This window comes from Ischnura elegans, chromosome 2, assembly GCF_921293095.1.
Source record: "Ischnura elegans chromosome 2, ioIscEleg1.1, whole genome shotgun sequence".
Lineage (NCBI taxonomy): Eukaryota > Metazoa > Arthropoda > Insecta > Odonata > Coenagrionidae > Ischnura > Ischnura elegans.
In genome coordinates, this window is record NC_060247.1 from 88,424,581 (window position 1) to 88,438,517 (window position 13,937).

Genomic DNA, 13,937 nt, shown 5'->3' on the forward strand with positions numbered 1-13,937 from the left:
GCCCATAAAAAAAATCTCACCTATCCAGTGGGAAACCCCTTGATTGCCTGTGGGAGGGAGGCAGGTGCCCAGCAGGACTCCTTCGCTGCGTCTCCTCAAGGCTGGTGGGGCAGTCCTTCCTCCCCGGCCACCCTCCCTCCCCGCAGGCGCAGGAGGAGGACTCTCCCGGTGGCAGAACTCCCTTTTGATGAGCGGAAATACCGAAGACTTGCGCTCAGTCCGGCTCCATTACGAACGCACGGATTTCCCACGGGGTGTCGCGCAGCTAGCTATAAGGGCGGGAGGCGGGGACTAGATCGTCAGACATCGGTTCACATTCAGCCAGGACGGACGTGAGAAGACTGCCGAAGGTGAGTACACGATCTTTAAGTGGTACTTTGCCTCTCATTCAACTAAAGATGGGCCATAAAGGGGGATTGGTTTGAGCCAATTAAGAGATTCTCTTTTTTGTGGGATATCTGTTTGCTCATGTTTAGATTTTTTCTCGATTATAGAAGAGAACTTTTGCTATTGATGTTCAGTATCGGAGCTCAAAAAAGTGTCATCAGTATCTAGAGATTTATTTTTCGTATTTCACCAAATCAGTAATTGATTTCTAAGATGCTAATCTAGACCTTAGCACAAGACATACCATCAGCGCTGCGTATTCATTTAAAATGAAACTGGTATATTTCTATTCACGATACATCAAAATTAAATTGATCTCACTCGTGTTAATCATTCGTTTAGCTCATAAATGATACATATTGCATCATGAACTGATAGAAACGATTATCTGATGTTCTGTGTATTTCACATTTCTTACCCTGATATTAGTTCTAATGTCTCCAGGGCCTCATGTAATTCCACCTTTTTAAAGAACTTATGCAGGGCCAACCGTCCTTGTCCTAACAAAAAGAGGCGCAAAATTTTCATGAGTTATCTATGCATTAATTATTCAGGCAAGTAAAAAAAAGTTGGTTCCCAAAATATTACTTTGCTAGTTTAATAAGGAGAAATTAGATAATGGATGATGACGCTAAATAAAATAGAATTAAAGCGATTAGCTACATTTCATTTAGTCATATTTAATAGAATGCCATGATAAAATCACCACATATTTATGAGGTAGTGATATGTAGGTATAGTCATTTGCATTAAATACCTTCTAATTATTACATCAGATATAATTGTTGGTGATAGAAAAAAATGAATGTGCGGCAAGAAGGTAAAAAATAAATTTATTTAAAGACGTTGGAAGAATTTTACCTGGCGGAATGCGATGACAATTATTCTTCGATAATTAAATAAAATTGAATCGAATAGAGTATACGATTACTCTGATTTGATATTCCCTATTCATGCCAACTTAATGCGCTCTATCTAAACTAAATCTGCACTAAATCTATGCGCTGAACCGACTTTTAAGATGTGAATGGAAAATACAACTTTACAACCTGAATAAAAGTCATGAGGCTAGGAACTTAAGAAAATTTTTGGCGCAGAAATAGCTCGCATGCATTATGCATTCGTTTGTAAATATATTTAATTACCCTAATTTTTAGTGACAAATGATGCTGCGTATTTATCTTGCGTTTTTAACTAATAAGAGTAATTGACTCGGCATTCATTTTCTTGAAGTTGAAGACGCACATCATGAAAAGCACCTGGCTTAAATCCACTCTTTGTTGCGTACTAACTCAAAGCTGTGCCGTCATCTGGGTCTGGCATTGCCTTGCATAGGTGTATATTTTTATTAAGAAGCCAGTTTTTCTCCAAATATATTCGCGCCTTCGGGTGAAATTCCACCCAGTGAATCTCTGAAGTTAATTCCTGGGCTCATTAAACATGGGATGCTCAGATGGTGGCACGGATGTACCCGAACTCGGGTCGGTATTGAATACAAATTGAACATCTACATCTATATAATACCCTGCGAGCCACCTCTAGGGTGTTTGGCGGGGGTGATTAATCACCAGCATGCAGCATGCAATTGGACTCCCTCATGCACACCACACGGTCCAAAAAGCGTCACGTATACTAACAAAGTGTACTACCATATGCTGTTAGAAAAAATAATAAAATTAAGAAACGCATTAAGTTTTACATAGGTTAGTAGGCTACACTACAAGTCATGCAATCTATTTATGAGATCTATCGCTGCCGTTATAATCTCTTTGAAATTTTTATTGAAGTTGGCTCCACCATCAATTCAAGTCCAAATTAATCTAACAATATCAGAGTGATTTTTTGGATTTTAGAAAGTGTTCCAAGTGAATGAGTTATGCCCAAGTACCTAGTTTAAGTGAGAACTGAGATATGCTCACAATTTATTTTCAGAAATGAAGACTTTCGCGGTGTGCTTTGCTTTGATGTGCGTGGTGGTGGCTTTCTCATCGGCATACCCCAGCCCTAAGCGCGGGTCCAAAGTGCCTCCCATTTGGCAAGGGTACAGGGGGTTCGTCGACATAATCCCAACGAAAGAGGATCCTAATATGGAGAACGAAGTAGAGATCTACAGACCGACTTCTTTCATCATGGAGGACATCATACTACCAGAAAAGGTCAGTACGATCAATAGTGCAAGTTAAAAAAAGGCTTAAAACGAATGCTCGCTTATAAATGCTTCAAAGCTTCTCCATTTTCTTTTCCTTGGATTATTAAATAATGATGGCAGCAAACATCACCATTCCACTTACGGCATTCTGAAAAAATCAGTCAAAATCGGGTTTCAGTTGAATTTAACGGGATATAATATACGTAATATGACAAATACACATCTCTATCTGGTACTTCAAGTTATAAATGCGTATTAAATCTTACTGTGAGTGTAATATTCATGGCCACAAGCGTACTCACATCCTCTAAGTCTCTTGAGCAACGCATGTGGATTGGAAGGGTACATGCCATGGAACTTTACAACGGAATAGTAAGCAAAAGAAGACGAAACTGAAGCTCAGTTTGTATTTGCACCTACAAGTAAATTCAACGTTACCAGTTACACATTCATTAAACGTATTTTTACCTCAGATTGTTATTATTGACAGACCATTCGACTATAACGGCTATTTAGTTTAAAAAAACATATGACACAAACAGCCCATCATACCAGCCAATCAAATTTAACCTATAATAGTGCATGAAAGAGATCGAAGGAACAACAACGCTCGAAAACACATTATTTGTGCAACCTTGAGCAGTATAGCCATTACGCCTAGGAACACAGCAAGTATTGAATATCACCCATACTCCAAAAACGTATCTGTGAAATGCGTATTTTCATACTTAAGTGATGGTGATTCTGCGTTTTTACGCAGCCATGCATGCCTTGATATTCCTAATATAATTACTAAATAATTTATGACCCTGCTGAGTCATCACTGATAACGACTGGAGTAGTAATTCTGGCAACGATTGGCTGCGTCCGCTTTTAAGAAATTATGCAAACGAAAATCACCACCGTAACAGCAGCAATAATGAGACTATTATCTGAATTCTAAGTTACCCCTAACAAACGCATGATCTCCACAATTTCACGCTCTATAGCACTCGAATGCCATCCAGAACGTTCTGGTATTCGGCGGGAAGGGAAGGAAGCATACATTATGTGTGTACACTAATCGAAATGGTGATTATTCGTCACAAGAGTGATGAACTGATTTAAAATCTTCCATTATTTGCAGATGCCAATGTAAAAAATTGAAACCAATTATAATTTTTCATTCAAATTCAGCAAAAATCCACCAGGGTTTCTAAAACAATAGGGTGGTTTCCTACTATTCTTTTAATTGCCTTGATCGAAGGATTATTGGATAACTCTTGGATAACGTATTTCACGATTTTTAAATTACGACATCTATTTTTCGCGATTAAATGAAAAGCTAACATTTTCAAGCCCGTGAAAACGCGACGGACAGTATGGATGCTGGGAAAAGCCCGTGTGATGCCACTCTGCTTCCGCCTGCCGCCGTGTGAGGGCACCTTGGTGCGAGGCTATGAGCGCCGCTACGATGCAGGCTGCTATAGGTAGCAGAGTACTCTGCTAGCAGGTAGCGCTGGGCTTAAATATGGATTATTAATACCCTATCAAACGAAGGCAACTTTCCGAACTTAGGCAATTTTAATAGGTGATTATTAAGAGGTGTTTCCCTGAGCTCTGTGCCTCATGCATGCATTGGTAATCTCAGACGATGTAAAACTCATATCTACTCGTATACCATCTAGGTCCTTGTGACGTCACATGGAGTGGCATCGTATGGCCGCCTATTTGGACTTTTTCAAATGAGGTTAGAATTGACCATTAACATTCGTCTAAACTGGGATTTCAAACACCAAATAATTTGTATATTATGAATACATTAATGTTGGGTAACGAATTGCAATCAATGCCTTTCGTTTCCTTTGATGAAGGAAACTACCCTATTGCAATATAGTTTTGACATGGATGAGAACAAATTCCAAAAAGTCAAGCCAAATACGCTTTCATAGGTTCTGCGGATGTCTCCTAGGTTATTCCAAGTTGTCTCTTGGCTTTTGCACGTTTCAATCCTCATGATATATCATAGCACCTCGTTTAGTTATTGCGAAGGAAAATCAAGCCAACTAGAACGATCAAAAATTAACTTCGACAATCGTGGAGCGATTTGAAGTAAGGAAGCTCGAAAATTCTCGATAGACGTTTTATTGTGATGTATTGGCGATGAATCGTCCGCTATCAATCAGTTTCCATCACAAGTTTTGGAATCACCAATGAACTTGCTTTAAAGCAAAGTCTTTACGTGTCTGATAAGATTACCATCCGAGTATCGGCACCAATCTGGCACATCTGCCGATATTGCAAATGGTGCCGATATTCGGAAGAGCGAAGAAGTGGGCGTGTATCGTGTAGCACAGCGAGGAAGCAGTCGTTGCACACCTTGACGTCCACGGCCGAGGTGGAAACTTCAGTGGAGCACGTAAAGCGACGCCTTCGGTCGCAGCGGGGAAATCCCTTTTACTCTCTCGTTTTCGCACGTGGTCCGTCTCAGGGAGTTAGCGGCCGTCCTTCCCCCACTTACCTACTCACCTAGAAAGCTCGCTGCTCGGCAAGCTTCTTCCGGTCTGAGAAAATTCGCGTCATGGGATTTGCCTGAAAAGCGCCTTCGTAGGAATGGGGATACTGCTACAAGAGAAGGGAAATTCACAAAAATCACAGATGGGGAACAGCGGAAGTTTCACGGCGAGACAATAGATTAAACGGAACGGAATGAATAAAAGGAAACTACTATCGGTGCAGAACATGCGTTCATCGAGTTTAGAATTAGACAACTATACGACTAAGAAGGATGCATATGATTAATTAAACATAATTTCTAGCTTTAATATATTTCCGTAGCCTTTAATATTGCACTTCATGTTCACTATTCAAAGCAAATCTAAAATAGTGGAAAAGTACTAAACCTTAGGGATTTCAATATTCACATTTCCTATAAATAATTATATTATCATGAATCAAGTTAAAGTCAACGATTTTTTTAAAAGATTTATACTCAATAAATCCGTTTCAGTTGCATCTAATCAGGTTTTAACGGAAAAGGGGCCCTATTGTGATGGTGTTTCAGCATATTACCGACTCTGGTAACCGATAAATTGGGAAAAACTAGTATTAATGTAACCAAACTCAAGTACTAGTTTAGTAAGAATAGTTTTTAATTTTTTAGTCATGGCAGTAGGAAGTATTTTAAGAATGATTTTTTAAGTTCAAATTTTGCCTAAAATAACATAATGAAGCAAGGAAAACAAAGATGTGACAATTTTTTCTCTCATCCTTTTCGTTAGATAGCTATTCCTTTCTAAACTCGAGTGCAAATATCTTCTACCCCCTTGGTAGCTAAATGAACAAACCTGAAACTACCATCAAGCATTTGTTGAGTAAGATAGAAAAGGCGTGGTAGCGTCTGCACGCTATAATATACTAAGGATAATTACTTAGAAATTGCATCCACACTTTACATCACCTTGGTTTGGATTCCTAGCTACGGTTGTTTTACCGTAATTGAATGATTGTACTGTTTTTTTAGCAAAAAAAAGTTGTTATTATATTACCAATTATAGCCGTTCCGACTGGCCCCTTTCACTCTTTACTCATGGATTTAATTTGGAATATTCAACCACAAACCGTGATGCCATAAAAATATACTGAAACTAATTTTAAGAGATCATTACAACATGAAATTTTAATTCGAAAAATTCATAGTTATTGAAAAAAGTAAGTAATCAACGGGTTAACGCCTTTACGGCACATGGACACGGCATTTGACTCGTGAAAATGTGCAAACATTTTAGAAATTGAAATCTAATTTAAATAAAAGTGTAAAATAATATTTGGTTGTAGATTCGTTCCGTAATAATGACACAATCAGTATATCGTGTATTGATAATGCTGATTTGATTTCAATATCGCAACTTCCCTAGAGAAGTGAATAAGTTAGTAATTGGCTATGGGGTCTCAGTCAAAGCAATTAATCACTATTTCTCGGTGGAAAAAATTTAAATAGCGATTATTAACGGAGCCAATTATGGCGTAAATTCCTTACCCTATCCTCGAGGGTTTTAAAACGAACGAGGACGCAAACGTGTTGCTCCTTTCATTAACAAGACTTCCTCTTATTCCATCAACAGGTGTCGGGGAAAGCAGCGCCAAATATGCCCGGCGGCGGACGAATCATTGACTTCGTGTAGCGGAAAGATTGAGGAGAATGGAGGAGAGGGGGAGGAGGATGAAACAGCTCGTTTCCCCTCGGCCCCAGACTAAAACAAGTGGAAGAAAAGTGTTTGATTGTGTGTTTTTGTGCTAGCATTTGTGCGGTGCCGTTTGTGTTCTCAAATCCTGCGGGTGCCTAATGAATAGGCAGCTAAGGCGAATATCTGTGACAGCCATCGCTGCCCCCGCATGGACGTTGAAAACACTAAGACCCCTGAAGCCAAGTTGAAAACAGTTCCTCAAGGACTCACCCGCTCATATAGATCTCATTAATGATATCATTGATCTATTTTGCACCTCTTCTGTTTTCGTGAAAAAATGGAAGACGCAGTGCAAAAATTATTGTAGATTTTGGGCGATTCATACTCGCTGTGAACTTTTGATGACGCCAATTTTTGCCCGTAGAGGATACGAAGCATGTGTTTACAAATGCTCTAGAGTTTAGTCGTGTGATCACCACCGCAGTATTTCTTTACCGTTGCACTTCTGTGATTGTATTGTAAGCTATTGTTTCATCACTTTTCGCCGTTTGTTACAACGAAATTATAAATTTCAAGTTAAAAATGCCGTTACAAGTATTAAAATAATGTTAAGAAAAGAAAATATGAATAAATACAATTTAAAAAATCATTCTTGTCATTTTCATTCGTACCTATTCTAGTGAATTAGGAGAATAAAATAACATCTCAATAACATAGCGCTGGGCCTGCGCGAAGTTGATTGCGCAGGTTAGAGCTGCATTAATATCTAAAATGACGTGGAATTGCGCGAATGCATGAACGTAATTAGAACAGGGGCTATTTTGCCGTCTCGCATCCACGCATTCTCGCATGTGTTATAGCAATTCAGCGCTTTACACGACGCAATTTTGATTGCGCCTTCGTACGTACGTCAGCTGGCGCAATTCCGTGTACCGTGTAAAACGACCTTAAAACACAACCATTCATACTATTTCATCACACTCACAATAAAATAAGCTATACAATAGACCATTCTTCCTGAGAGAAAAATTTATATTTCCTACCCTCAGCTAGGCATGGATCTCTCCTATTTGTCTTGTTTCATCAGTCCCAATCGAGCGAGTATCTTTTGCCATTTTCCGCGATTAATAAATAATTTCGAACTCGCGCAATCATTTTTAAAATTTCTCGGCGCTTCGTGTACAATTTTGATAGCATTTCCTGTGCCTCAAATATAAAATTATTACTTCTGAGAAAATACTGCCGTGAAATTTTCCTATCCTAGACACACTTGTACGTTGACAAAAGTCCACCCCATACACCGACGATGTTTTTAGATGACAGTCTATGAATTAAGTGAGTTATTTGTCCCAAACTGAGATCAGTTCAGCCGTAGTAATTCTTCCTCTTCATGTGATGATTATTCATAGGTACCAGTGGTGTCATGGTTCCGGAACGCAGTTCCGGCACTGGTTAACATAAGACATAATAGTCAAGTAACATTTTCATTAATTTTGTTGCCGCAAAATTCCTAATATTCGTATTTATAATGTTCGTAACCAAAACAAAATATGTTGTGATAAAATGTAAATCATAACTTGTAATATAAAACGCTGAGATTAATATTTCACTTCTAAAAAGAGTCAAGGAAAGTGGGTTCCAGGTAGTGTTACCGCGAGACTCGAGACTTTCTCGTCTCATCTTAGTTTCAGGTAAACGCAAAAAATATAATTCGCAGTATGTGTATTCTCCCTAACAAAGTGAGTATTTCACTTTTCCTACTTTAAAGGGTTTTTTCACTCGAACAAACTACAATGACTACCTAGTTTCACACAACAGCTATGGCACAAAAGAGTTCTACTGCCGAGAAATCGCGGTTAACGGCTAAAAAGAAAGAATTGCTAGCAAGAAATGAAATTGATCCCAATGAGTTTCGTTATTTTAAATAATAATAGAAAAATACGGGAAAAGCATCATATCCGAGATATTGATAGAAACAAGAGTATTAAGAGGGTGAGTACAATTTACAGCCATGAAGTTCAAATATCCCTCAGAGAAAAATCGTAGGTTCAGGACTAAACTTAAGTAAGGATTCCACGGATGGGTGCTGATAACCCTACGAAGATAAGCTAACGTGGTAAAATTTTCAGAATTAAATTAAGTGGAATATTCAAACCAAGGGGGTACCTTAGAGGGGCCCAAGAGGAGCCCACCTTCATCAAAATGAGGAAAGAATTTTTGCGTAGGTATAATCTGTTTATCACCCGCAGCTTGGAGCAATTGTTGTACTTACTACCCATCTGATTTTAGCATCGTATTTCCTTAGTATTTCAACTTAAACCATTACTTAAATGCACAGTTTAATGGGGTGCTACTTAAAGAAAACTCAACCTAACTTAGAATTGATTTTAACCCTTCCCCAAATACACTCTATGTACACTGCTGGACAAGATACTGAGGTAAAAAATTTTCGATTAAAAAAAGCGTAATATTTTAAAATTAATTTTAAAATATTTTGTTCCCTAAAATAAAAAAAAAACTAAAAAAATGGAATAATTAGGTACTTTCCAAGTAGGCTTCCGCGGAGATTATGATGATATCTGGTGGTTTTTCCGGGTATTCTTCTGCGTTTATCCATTTTGTCGGACAATATTTTGCCAACGTTCCAGTTGGCTTCTTCCTGTGGACCTCAGTGGACCTGAGGAAGCCAACTGGAACGTTGGCGAAATATTGTCCGACAAAATGGATAAACGCGGAAGAATACCCGAAAAAATCACCAGATATCACAATAATGAGGTACTCTTTACTTTCATCTGAGATTTCCTCAGGCGTGAGAATCAGCAGGATGGCTGGAGAAACTGTGGTCGCCTTTAGACAAGACCACGCGGAGAAACGCCCGAAAACCGTGACCACTGTACTCTTTACATAATGTACTCATAGAACGCGTGTGAAATATAAAACATTAAGAAAGTTAAATCAAAACTTGAAGCATTTACGTGGTGGAAGGGTTCCATATTAACAATGAAAACACTTTGTTACTTCCACAAAATACACAGTTTCTATTTATTACCGGTTTCGGCTATTACACCATTTTCAAATGCAAAAAATATATGGTAGGGGTAGGGTTTTTGTATTTGAAAATGGTGTAATAGCCGAAACCGGTAATAAATAGAAACTGTGTATTTTGTGGAAGTAACCAAATGTTTTCATTGTTAACATTAAGAAAGATTTAGGTCATATGCATTATTTCGGAACACATATCGGCTGCCGCGGAAGTATTCTTCATGTGTTACATTCGGTTGCACGTGTCAGTGGTTTTTACGAGGCGTAAGGAGAGGGGGAACTTGCAAGTGAAGTGGAGAAATCGGCCCACAGAGTCTCGCGCTTTATCGCGAGACGAATCGTCGGCGACCTTGAGCAGCTCCCGACGGACTCCCGACAGAGGGCAGCGCGGGAGAGGAAGACCTAAAGCACATTTCATTTTCCTCAAGAGAGGGCGTCAATCACAAGGCGAAGGCGCGGTTGAGTGACGGCGGGAAACGCTGAGAGCTCAATAAACAGCGTGCTTTCATCCACTACACGCGTCCACTCTCGCCGCACCGTTTACTTGTTCGCCTGGTATAGCATTGGATGTCGTGTCCATCATCCATCAAGCCACAACTCAGTAAGGAGTAGATTTAGTGCTGATTACTTATGGAAAGAAGCACATTCATACAGAAATGCAAAAGGGAATCCATATTATTCGCCCGAAAAAATAGCTGCTGTGTATTCAACCACTGAACTTTAAGAAGAAATTTACCACAATAAAGAGCATACACATTCCATCGTTATTCTTCATATTCAGCTCAGGTTCATACCAAGGGCGTACCCAGGATCAAAAATAGGGGGAAAGAAAGCCGTGGTCGTTCAAGTTGTAACATTTTAGCACAGGAAAGGTTAATGAAACCAAAATTTTAAGAAAATTATTACTTATAAGACACGGTATCAGGCGTTATTTTGTGGAATTGCTTCATTATAGAATAATATTAAATAACTTTGTTTTATTCCACACTTTATCTTAAATAGCACGACCCGGGTTTCAGCATCTAGTGCTATCATCAGGTGCAATTCAATGGGTGGCATGCTCTTAAATAGGTAACCGTGGGTGGAAGGGGGGGAACCGAAGTCGCCATTTCTTAACGTTACACTACCGTCCCCCTACGACCCTCAACCGTGATTACCTCATGTCTTTTAAACCTTTGGAGAAACCCTCCCCCTTTATCTTTTTTTTTTACTTGTCGTTTATCCCATGCAAGCCAGCCCAAGGCCCCCCCTCCACTCCTTTCTTCAAACACAGCTTTACCCGTCATCAATGTTCCTTCTCAACCTCCTTTTTCGGTTCCCCCCCCTCCACCCACGGTTACCTATTTAAGAGCATGCCACCCATCGAATTGCACCCAATGATAGCACTAGATGCTGAAACCCGGGTCATGCTATTTAAAATAAAGCGTGGAATATAGAAAGTTATTTTATTTTATTCTAAAATTATTACAGCAATTTATTAGTTTTTATTATTTTTTGCTTGGAAAAATAATAATTTTTATTTTAGATCCCTGTCTTAAATTTGTATAATTTTTTCTCAAAAGAAAATTTGCTCAAAACTTTCGTTTTGAACTAAAATTATTTTCACTTGTAGGGGGGGGGGACTGCCCCCCACTGGGTCACCCATGGTTCAGACAGCAGTATAAATGTCTTACAACCTTATACATAGCATGATTCATTATTTCTCGCAATTTATGGCTTTTATAAAGTTACAGTTTCCACTCTAACCCCTTTGAGAGACATATAAAGCCTAATTCATGAGGTTTCACGTCGTCGGCAAAAATATTTGACCAAATTATGAGCGTATACTTTTGATCAAGATCGTTCAATGCTCTGCGAAAGGCTATTTTTTTAACTTTTTATCTATCTCAATTACCCCCGAAAACAGGCCAATGAGGATTTTAAATAAGGATCGCACTCACCCTTGTCAATTTTTATTTTCATCGCAGAAAATACTCATTTTCTAGTTATTTTACTAATTTTGGAACGTGAACCGTAATTGGCCAAGGAAGGCATAGAACGCAGTTTGCGAGTCTCTAGCGGATCCCGGTCGAATTTGTATAAAAGCTGTGCCGCACCACACTCTTAGTTCGCTCAGAGCAGTTTCTGATGAATAGCTCCGCTTTCCTTTGTATTTTTTCAAGTTCGCGGAATAAATAGTTCTGCGCTGTATCCCGTTTGCTTCCCACGTGACGATTGCGAAGTAGCACCACACTTATTCGTCCGAAGACCTTCCCGTGAAACACTTCACGGAAATACTAAACCATTCTCTTTTTTCCCCGCCTCACTTCTTCAATACAATACGCTAACACATGCCTCTTCCTACTACCTTTTTTGTTGTCTGCCACCTTTCATAACAATGGGGAAGTACCTTTATTGTCTTTCCGCGGAAATAGAATCAGAGTTACTACATCGCAGAGGAGCATTAATTGGATTGCGCTTGACAGGTGTGTACATCGGGTCCTAACACCTGGTTCACCTCGAACGCCGAAGACGATTCTCTATATCCTGTCGATTTTATCCACATCTCAGACGATATTGGGAGAACCTAGAGATGTAGAATGTAGTTTATTCGGTAAGTGATCGAATTAAACTGAATTCCAATCCCGGGAGAAGCCTTCCTACACTCCAAAATTAAATTTCTCGAAGTCTCCTGTGGCGCAGGAAAAGTAACTAACTACCTTCTTCATCCTGAATGTGTCAATCGCACTGGTATATGCTTTAATTTGGGCTGAGATCCACCCTCACCTAACTAAACTACTTTTTGGTTGAATCTCTGAGTGAGGGTGAGACGCAAATAGGAGTAAATTGGCAACGTTTTCTTCATCGAAAGCTTTTAAGTAGCATTTAATTCACATAGAAAACTTGTGATTAGAGGTAGCGACTGAGGGATATGCGAGAAAATTTGCGAATAATAATAACAGAAAATACCTTTATTAGTGGAAATATTATAAAATAAAAGTTCAATATAGGCTCAGTTATTCAATTTCATACTACATTTACGGCTGACCCTATCAAAATATTTTAACGCACAATTTGGTTCCACACTCATACTCCAAATCGTCCATACAGCAAATACACACTAACATAGACATATAAAATTTATCCATGCCATTTTTCAACGTTCAAAGAATATTTTTAATTTCAGCTCAATCAAACGCAAGTAAAAGGAATTAAAAGGACTTTCAGCACAAAATTCCGTTCAGAAGATTTGATGGTTTTGTTCAGTTAAGGGCAAAAAAGAATATTTTACACGGTTTTTAATATGCAGTGGCGAAAGGAAAAAGTGAAAAGATGGAGATACAAAAATAAATATTACTTCCCCTCTGGGAAATTTTTACAATTACAGTGACGAATGGATAAGCACCGATTTAAGCATGCCCTAAATTTTGATTATGATTACGCCAATTAAATAATACTTGCTAATGGCACACGTTGAAAGCTAACGGACAGCGAAATAAATTCGTTTAACTCTTTAATTCATAGGATTTAACTATCACAAATCATATCACAGTTTCAGGAGAGAAACTTTTTGCTGCGAATATAGGCATGAGATATTCTATTGAGGGTTTTTGGTGGTTTTGCTTTCAATTTTTTTCATTTTTTACGATAATAGCGTAAGACAATACGATAGAATTTTTAATGCTGAAGAATTGTGTAAATTATCAACCTTGAGCTTAAAGAGTACCAATCAAAAAACTATAATACACTGTTAAATATTTTTCTTAGACAAAACATTCAGATAATAGATGATAATTATGTGCAATAAATGATAATTGATTCTGGAAGATAAGGTATTCATTTAATATTTGAAATTAAACTCATGTCAGCTGATGCGTGTATATTATGACTGAGATAATATTCAGTATCATTCACAGGCCTAAGCACCATTACGTGTTAACTGCGGAGTAATCAAGTTCATTAAATTTATTCGAATGCTAATTTTAATTGACTGGTAACCAAATACATAATCCTTTAGTTTCGGAACCAATATTGCGATTTATTGAGCAATACTTAATAGATTGTAGAATAATACTGAATTGATAATGAAATAGATTCAATGGAATGATCCATTAGAGAAGGGAATATTTATCTATCTTCAGGAATGGTATTCGAAATACCTTAAGAAACTACTGAAATTAGCCGAAGTTATTTTAATTGTTTTTTAAATGTGA

At 38.3% G+C, this 13,937-nt stretch overlaps 1 long non-coding RNA gene across 1 annotated transcript; it reads left to right on the plus strand.

Moving 5' to 3' along the window:
- The first annotated feature begins 234 nt into the window (after window positions 1-234).
- Window positions 235-7,047, plus strand: LOC124154124. Its single transcript, XR_006863838.1, has 3 exons — window positions 235-350; window positions 2,320-2,543; window positions 6,640-7,047. It is a non-coding gene; the product is annotated as an uncharacterized LOC124154124 (long non-coding RNA).
- Window positions 7,048-13,937: the final 6,890 nt, after the last annotated feature.